The sequence below is a fragment of the Phasianus colchicus genome, unplaced genomic scaffold, assembly GCF_987193195.1.
Source record: "Phasianus colchicus unplaced genomic scaffold, bPhaCol1.hap1.1 HAP1_SCAFFOLD_42, whole genome shotgun sequence".
NCBI classification, from domain to species: domain Eukaryota; kingdom Metazoa; phylum Chordata; class Aves; order Galliformes; family Phasianidae; genus Phasianus; species Phasianus colchicus.
This window is the reverse complement of record NW_028325222.1, coordinates 780,877-788,040: the sequence shown is the minus strand read 5'-3', so window position 1 is coordinate 788,040 and position 7,164 is coordinate 780,877.

Below are 7,164 nucleotides of genomic sequence, written 5' to 3'. Positions count from 1 at the left end.
TACACTCCTCAAGATCACACTTACCCCCATCAAGATGGCAGTGTCACAGAAATACCAGCTTCTGCCCCCAAAATGGGACTTTGGCTCTCCAAAACAAGACATTTTCTCCCAGAAATACCAGGACTCTTAGAAATACCTCACGTTTCATCTCAAGAATACTGCTTTCCACTCCTCAAGATCACACTGACTCCCATCACAATGGCCTTTTCTCCCACATACACCAGCTTTCTCCCAAATACACGACATTTTCTCCCACATACACCCGTTTTCTCCCAAAGATGGGACATATTCTCCCAGAAATGCCAGCTTATTCTTTAAAAAACGGCCTTTTTTCCCCAAAATACCAGCTTTCTCACAAACACCTGTCATTTTCCAACCAAGTCTGCTACTATCTCCCAGAAACAGCCGGTTTCCGAGAAATACCTGACGTTTGCTCTCCCAAATACTACTTGACACTCCTCCAGAGGACATTGTCTCCCCTATTTACCATGTTGTCTCCCCAAGAGACCACTTGGCACACCAAAAAGACCACCGTTGCTCTCCAGTACAAGTTCTTCTTTCCCACCGGTTCCCACTTTTCTCCCCCAGCTCTGTCATTTCCTCCCAGAAATGCCACTTTTCCCTTGGAAATTTCACCTTCTCTTCCAAAAAGAGGAGATTTGCTCCCAGAAATACCCCTTCTCTTACAACTGCCACACGCTTTCTCCCCAAAAAGCCTCCATGACAATGCCAAATGGGACACTTGCAGCCAAGAAGAGGACACCTTCTCTCAGAAAGACCACTTTTCTCCCCAAGAGAGGAGATTTTCTCCCAATTGGATGACATTTGCTGTAAGAAAGACCTGTTTTCTTCCCTCAAGAGGACATTGTCTTTCCCACTGAGGACATTTTCTCCCAGAAGTGCCGCTACTCTGTGAAACACCTCCATTTCCTCCCAAATCTACTCCATGACACGCCTCAGGATGACACTTACTCCCCGATTTGGGGCATTTTCTCCCAGAAATACCACTTCTCTCCCAAAGGGATGGCCTTTTCCCTCTCTAGCATCTGTTTCCTCACCAATACCTGGCATTTTCTCCCAGAAACACCAGCTTTCTCACAGATACATCACCTTCCCCCCCCCACATCAGACCTCTTCTCCCAGAAATACCAGGACTCTGCTGAATATTTCCCATTTCCTCCGGAACATACAGCATTACACTCCGCAAGAGGACAGTTTCTTTCAGAAATGTGGCATTTTATCACAGATACACCATTTTTATGCCCAGTAGAGCTCCTTTTCTCCCAGAAATAGCACTGCTCTTAGGAAGAGCTCCCATTTTCTAACCAAAATGCTGCTTTACACTCCTCAAGATCACACTTACCCCCATCAAGATGGCAGTGTCACAGAAATACCAGCTTCTGCCCCCAAAATGGGACTTTGGCTCTCCAAAACAAGACATTTTCTCCCAGAAATACCAGGACTCTTAGAAATACCTCACGTTTCATCTCAAGAATACTGCTTTCCACTCCTCAAGATCACACTGACTCCCATCACAATGGCCTTTTCTCCCACATACACCAGCTTTCTCCCAAATACACGACATTTTCTCCCACATACACCCGTTTTCTCCCAAAGATGGGACATATTCTCCCAGAAATGCCAGCTTATTCTTTAAAAACGGCCTTTTTTTCCCAAAATACCAGCTTTCTCACAAACACCTGTCATTTTCCAACCAAGTCTGCTACTATCTCCCAGAAACAGCCGGTTTCCGAGAAATACCTGACGTTTGCTCTCCCAAATACTACTTGACACTCCTCCAGAGGACATTGTCTCCCCTATTTACCACGTTGTCTCCCCAAGAGACCACTTGGCACACCAAAAAGACCACCGTTGCTCTCCAGTACAAGATCTTCTTTCCCACCGGTTCCCACTTTTCTCCCCCAGCTATGTCATTTCCTCCCAGAAATGCCACTTTTCCCTTGGAAATTTCACCTTCTCTTCCAAAAAGAGGAGATTTGCTCCCAGAAATACCCCTTCTCTTACAACTGCCACACGCTTTCTCCCCAAAAAGCCTCCATGACAATGCCAAATGGGACACTTGCAGCCAAGAAGAGGACACCTTCTCTCAGAAAGACCACTTTTCTCCCCAAGAGAGGAGATTTTCTCCCAATTGGATGACATTTGCTGTAAGAAAGACCCGTTTTCTTCCCTCAAGAGGACATTGTCTTTCCCACTGAGGACATTTTCTCCCAGAAGTGCCGCTACTCTGTGAAACACCTCCATTTCCTCCCAAATCTACTCCATGACACGCCTCAGGATGACACTTACTCCCCGATTTGGGGCATTTTCTCCCAGAAATACCACTTCTCTCCCAAAGGGATGGCCTTTTCCCTCTCTAGCATCTGTTTCCTCACCAATACCTGGCATTTTCTCCCAGAAACACCAGCTTTCTCACAGATACATCACCTTCCCCCCCCCACATCAGACCTCTTCTCCCAGAAATACCAGGACTCTGCTGAATATTTCCCATTTCCTCCGGAACATACAGCATTACACTCCGCAAGAGGACAGTTTCTTTCAGAAATGTGGCATTTTATCACAGATACACCATTTTTATGCCCAGTAGAGCTCCTTTTCTCCCAGAAATAGCACTGCTCTTAGGAAGAGCTCCCATTTTCTAACCAAAATGCTGCTTTACACTCCTCAAGATCACACTTACCCCCATCAAGATGGCAGTGTCACAGAAATACCAGCTTCTGCCCCCAAAATGGGACTTTGGCTCTCCAAAACAAGACATTTTCTCCCAGAAATACCAGGACTCTTAGAAATACCTCACGTTTCATCTCAAGAATACTGCTTTCCACTCCTCAAGATCACACTGACTCCCATCACAATGGCCTTTTCTCCCACATACACCAGCTTTCTCCCAAATACACGACATTTTCTCCCACATACACCCGTTTTCTCCCAAAGATGGGACATATTCTCCCAGAAATGCCAGCTTATTCTTTAAAAAACGGCCTTTTTTCCCCAAAATACCAGCTTTCTCACAAACACCTGTCATTTTCCAACCAAGTCTGCTACTATCTCCCAGAAACAGCCGGTTTCCGAGAAATACCTGACGTTTGCTCTCCCAAATACTACTTGACACTCCTCCAGAGGACATTGTCTCCCCTATTTACCACGTTGTCTCCCCAAGAGACCACTTGGCACACCAAAAAGACCACCGTTGCTCTCCAGTACAAGATCTTCTTTCCCACCGGTTCCCACTTTTCTCCCCCAGCTATGTCATTTCCTCCCAGAAATGCCACTTTTCCCTTGGAAATTTCACCTTCTCTTCCAAAAAGAGGAGATTTGCTCCCAGAAATACCCCTTCTCTTACAACTGCCACACGCTTTCTCCCCAAAAAGCCTCCATGACAATGCCAAATGGGACACGTGCAGCCAAGAAGAGGACACCTTCTCTCAGAAAGACCACTTTTCTCCCCAAGAGAGGAGATTTTCTCCCAATTGGATGACATTTGCTGTAAGAAAGACCCGTTTTCTTCCCTCAAGAGGACATTGTCTTTCCCACTGAGGACATTTTCTCCCAGAAGTGCCGCTACTCTGTGAAACACCTCCATTTCCTCCCAAATCTACTCCATGACACGCCTCAGGATGACACTTACTCCCCGATTTGGGGCATTTTCTCCCAGAAATACCACTTCTCTCCCAAAGGGATGGCCTTTTCCCTCTCTAGCATCTGTTTCCTCACCAATACCTGGCATTTTCTCCCAGAAACACCAGCTTTCTCACAGATACATCACCTTCCCCCCCCCACATCAGACCTCTTCTCCCAGAAATACCAGGACTCTGCTGAATATTTCCCATTTCCTCCGGAACATACAGCACTGCACTCCGCAAGAGGACAGTTTCTTTCAGAAATGTGGCATTTTATCACAGATACACCATTTTTATGCCCAGTAGAGCTCCTTTTCTCCCAGAAATAGCACTGCTCTTAGGAAGAGCTCCCATTTTCTAACCAAAATGCTGCTTTACACTCCTCAAGATCACACTTACCCCCATCAAGATGGCAGTGTCACAGAAATACCAGCTTCTGCCCCCAAAATGGGACTTTGGCTCTCCAAAACAAGACATTTTCTCCCAGAAATACCAGGACTCTTAGAAATACCTCACGTTTCATCTCAAGAATACTGCTTTCCACTCCTCAAGATCACACTGACTCCCATCACAATGGCCTTTTCTCCCACATACACCAGCTTTCTCCCAAATACACGACATTTTCTCCCACATACACCCGTTTTCTCCCAAAGATGGGACATATTCTCCCAGAAATGCCAGCTTATTCTTTAAAAAAAGGCCTTTTTTCCCCAAAATACCAGCTTTCTCACAAACACCTGTCATTTTCCAACCAAGTCTGCTACTATCTCCCAGAAACAGCCGGTTTCCGAGAAATACCTGACGTTTGCTCTCCCAAATACTACTTGACACTCCTCCAGAGGACATTGTCTCCCCTATTTACCACGTTGTCTCCCCAAGAGACCACTTGGCACACCAAAAAGACCACCGTTGCTCTCCAGTACAAGATCTTCTTTCCCACCAGTTCCCACTTTTCTCCCCCAGCTATGTCATTTTCTCCCAGAAATGCCACTTTTCCCTTGGAAATTTCACCTTCTCTTCCAAAAAGAGATTTGCTCCCAGAAATACCCCTTCTCTTACAACTGCCACACGCTTTCTCCCCAAAAAGCCTCCATGACAATGCCAAATGGGACACTTGCAGCCAAGAAGAGGACACCTTCTCTCAGAAAGACCACTTTTCTCCCCAAGAGAGGAGATTTTCTCCCAATTGGATGACATTTGCTGTAAGAAAGACCCGTTTTCTTCCCTCAAGAGGACATTGTCTTTCCCACTGAGGACATTTTCTCCCAGAAGTGCCGCTACTCTGTGAAACACCTCCATTTCCTCCCAAATCTACTCCATGACACGCCTCAGGATGACACTTACTCCCCGATTTGGGGCATTTTCTCCCAGAAATACCACTTCTCTCCCAAAGGGATGGCCTTTTCCCTCTCTAGCATCTGTTTCCTCACCAATACCTGGCATTTTCTCCCAGAAACACCAGCTTTCTCACAGATACATCACCTTCCCCCCCCCACATCAGACCTCTTCTCCCAGAAATACCAGGACTCTGCTGAATATTTCCCATTTCCTCCGGAACATACAGCATTACACTCCGCAAGAGGACAGTTTCTTTCAGAAATGTGGCATTTTATCACAGATACACCATTTTTATGCCCAGTAGAGCTCCTTTTCTCCCAGAAATAGCACTGCTCTTAGGAAGAGCTCCCATTTTCTAACCAAAATGCTGCTTTACACTCCTCAAGATCACACTTACCCCCATCAAGATGGCAGTGTCACAGAAATACCAGCTTCTGCCCCCAAAATGGGACTTTGGCTCTCCAAAACAAGACATTTTCTCCCAGAAATACCAGGACTCTTAGAAATACCTCACATTTCATCTCAAGAATACTGCTTTCCACTCCTCAAGATCACACTGACTCCCATCACAATGGCCTTTTCTCCCACATACACCAGCTTTCTCCCAAATACACGACATTTTCTCCCACATACACCCGTTTTCTCCCAAAGATGGGACATATTCTCCCAGAAATGCCAGCTTATTCTTTAAAAAACGGCCTTTTTTTCCCAAAATACCAGCTTTCTCACAAACACCTGTCATTTTCCAACCAAGTCTGCTACTATCTCCCAGAAACAGCCGGTTTCCGAGAAATACCTGACGTTTGCTCTCCCAAATACTACTTGACACTCCTCCAGAGGACATTGTCTCCCCTATTTACCACGTTGTCTCCCCAAGAGACCACTTGGCACACCAAAAAGACCACCGTTGCTCTCCAGTACAAGTTCTTCTTTCCCACCGGTTCCCACTTTTCTCCCCCAGCTATGTCATTTCCTCCCAGAAATGCCACTTTTCCCTTGGAAATTTCACCTTCTCTTCCAAAAAGAGGAGATTTGCTCCCAGAAATACCCCTTCTCTTACAACTGCCACACGCTTTCTCCCCAAAAAGCCTCCATGACAATGCCAAATGGGACACTTGCAGCCAAGAAGAGGACACCTTCTCTCAGAAAGACCACTTTTCTCCCCAAGAGAGGAGATTTTCTCCCAATTGGATGACATTTGCTGTAAGAAAGACCTGTTTTCTTCCCTCAAGAGGACATTGTCTTTCCCACTGAGGACATTTTCTCCCAGAAGTGCCGCTACTCTGTGAAACACCTCCATTTCCTCCCAAATCTACTCCATGACACGCCTCAGGATGACACTTACTCCCCGATTTGGGGCATTTTCTCCCAGAAATACCACTTCTCTCCCAAAGGGATGGCCTTTTCCCTCTCTAGCATCTGTTTCCTCACCAATACCTGGCATTTTCTCCCAGAAACACCAGCTTTCTCACAGATACATCACCTTCCCCCCCCCACATCAGACCTCTTCTCCCAGAAATACCAGGACTCTGCTGAATATTTCCCATTTCCTCCGGAACATACAGCACTGCACTCCGCAAGAGGACAGTTTCTTTCAGAAATGTGGCATTTTATCACAGATACACCATTTTTATGCCCAGTAGAGCTCCTTTTCTCCCAGAAATAGCACTGCTCTTAGGAAGAGCTCCCATTTTCTAACCAAAATGCTGCTTTACACTCCTCAAGATCACACTTACCCCCATCAAGATGGCAGTGTCACAGAAATACCAGCTTCTGCCCCCAAAATGGGACTTTGGCTCTCCAAAACAAGACATTTTCTCCCAGAAATACCAGGACTCTTAGAAATACCTCACGTTTCATCTCAAGAATACTGCTTTCCACTCCTCAAGATCACACTGACTCCCATCACAATGGCCTTTTCTCCCACATACACCAGCTTTCTCCCAAATACACGACATTTTCTCCCACATACACCCGTTTTCTCCCAAAGATGGGACATATTCTCCCAGAAATGCCAGCTTATTCTTTAAAAAACGGCCTTTTTTCCCCAAAATACCAGCTTTCTCACAAACACCTGTCATTTTCCAACCAAGTCTGCTACTATCTCCCAGAAACAGCCGGTTTCCGAGAAATACCTGACGTTTGCTCTCCCAAATACTACTTGACACTCCTCCAGAGGACATTG